General features: G+C 43.3%; 1 protein-coding gene across 1 annotated transcript in view; it reads left to right on the top strand.

The window, feature by feature from the left end:
• LOC109475474 (DNA polymerase delta catalytic subunit-like) overlaps positions 1–2,347 on the top strand; it is a 23,134-nt gene that overhangs the window by 8,490 nt on the left and 12,297 nt on the right. The gene's annotated exons all lie outside the window — the stretch shown is intronic.

Here is a 2,347-nt window from a genome sequence, read left to right as displayed (position 1 = left end):
CTCAGGAAGGTCAGTAAACAATGAGCAAACATGGGTTGTGACTCTGCAGCAGGATTGACAAGGTTGAGGTAGAATGACTGGAGGTCAGATGCTTCAGAATCTGGCCGGGAGGCAGCAGGAATTATGTCAAAATGGGGGAATTCAGGAAGCTGAGGATCGTATACTTCCTGGAATTGTGAAAGCTCAGTTTTCTTGTTGTTACAGCGACTGTGCTTACTGTTGTGACTTTGTGTAATGCATATAAAAATGGAAGAAGTCTTCTATGGAGTCACAGGCGTCTCCTAGCAGTTACCAGTACTTGGCTTCGCCTTGTGGTTTGATGTAAATGTTTGACTTTGTTGTTGATCAGGCCAGGGAGCAGGACTTGGTGATTCCAGCCATGCAGTCCAGCGTGTCTGATGAGCAGTATGAAGGAGCCACTGTCATCGAGCCAGCCAAGGGGTGGGTCTGATTGGTCACCTTGGCAGCCGCATCATACACAACTAATGTAAAATTGAACAGAACATCATCCAAGTTACATATAGGGTACCTCATAACCACCTGTATAAAGTTTAAGACTGTTGTACAGGAGTTGTGATTGTTGTGCAAATGGGTGCTGGTGATAGTGTCTACTAACAATTCTGCCAGCTCACATATAGTTGCCATCCTAAAAAAATGCATCTAAAAGATCTCCAGTACAGTATGTCCCAGTATAATGCACTTTTGCATATCGTAACTGTTCACCTTGGTGTGATGCACTAAAGATGGTATTTTTCAAAGTTGTGGACATACATGTATGTTTCCTGGTGGATAAATGGTAAAATGGAGGTTACATGTATGAGATAGTTCTGCACTCCTCTTTCTCTGCAGGATGCATTTTGAATGCCAACGTTTCTGTGCGGGTTAAGTTCTACGTGCTGATTTACATGTACCTCTATGAATGATGAGTGTGTTCTCTACCCACAGGTACTATGATACTCCCATAGCGACGTTGGACTTCTCATCCCTGTACCCTTCCATCATGATGGCCCATAACCTGTGTTACACCACCCTCCTCAGCACCCCCAGCAGTAGGGCAAAGTAAGATATCACTACCTGTCATTACTCCAGGGTATGGAAGTATTGTTTTTGGTGGCTGAATCATGGATTTTTGTCTCTGAGCTTATTGATTCAGTTTCATGGTGAGGGGAAGGTGATTTTGACAGATGATTGAAGAAGGTGAAGTCTTAACGTGACATGGCACATGCTGGGTGGTACAGTACCGTTCGCGTTATAGTTAACCGGGTACCCCGTTACTAACGAGTTATTTTTTCGTCAGAAAATGGTTAGAAAATCGTCAGTATTTGGTTAGATTTTCGTCAGAAAATGGTTAGAAAATCGTCAGAAATTATTTCTAACGCGTTACCGTTTGCGTTAATGTGATAGGGTCGGATTTCATGTTTGTTTTGCGCGCCGACAAGACAATAGCAATTTGCCACCTCCTGGGGCGTCCGCTAATGTGTTGCGATGTTGCCCCTTGAAAGATAACAGCACCAGAGGCAAGTGGACATGTGATTCGTAAAATAACTTTGTGGTTTATCCATGTGTCGACTGTGTGAAGCGAATTGTGCTATCTTTTAATGCTATTCTATAGTTATTTCTAGCGGAAAATTACGTTGTGTAATACAATGTATGTCAACAAAGTGTAGCAGTGGGCAGACGATGTCTTGTACATTTTGTACCAGCGGCGGCCTACCGCTCTCACAGGACGTCATGGGACGTGACGAAACAAGAAATATCTGCCGTAGAAGAAATATAAATCGGTAACTCATGCCTTAAATTCACGGCGGTTTTTGACACAAAAGAAAAATTATTATAATTTTTGTAAGGCGCGCGGCTTACTAGTACTAGCGGCTTTAATACGGTAAAATGTACCGTCACTCCCGGCGCAAGGACTCGGTTCGCCAGCTGAGGACTTTCCACAACCATGATGATATCATAGTTAATAAAGGAATATATAATAGATCTATCATGTTGAAATGATAATTGTAATACATGGTTCTATTTAATAGCGGTAGTTTTGTTTCTTATTTTGAGGGGGAAACTGTCAAAAATCGAGGGAACGCAAACTGAGATCGGCTCACTTCCGGGTGCATAACGCCAAAATTTCTCGACGATTATATAAAAATGACCACTCATTTGCCGCCTACGGTAGCGTGTACATGGTAGTGCGATCATATCGTGCCAAAGTCAGCGTCAAACGTCAGAAAATCCCCGTAAAAATATAGTTGCAAAACACATTTCCCGCGCACTCAGGGCCGGTCGCCCTGGCCGCTGCCGCCCTGTGTGCAGCATGCTCATTATAATATGCAAGTAGCTACGCTCTGAT

The sequence above is a fragment of the Branchiostoma belcheri genome, unplaced genomic scaffold (assembly GCF_001625305.1).
Source record: "Branchiostoma belcheri isolate BF01 breed outbred unplaced genomic scaffold, Haploidv18h27 scaffold34, whole genome shotgun sequence".
NCBI lineage: Eukaryota > Metazoa > Chordata > Leptocardii > Amphioxiformes > Branchiostomatidae > Branchiostoma > Branchiostoma belcheri.
This window is presented reverse-complemented; position numbering and strand designations above follow the sequence as displayed.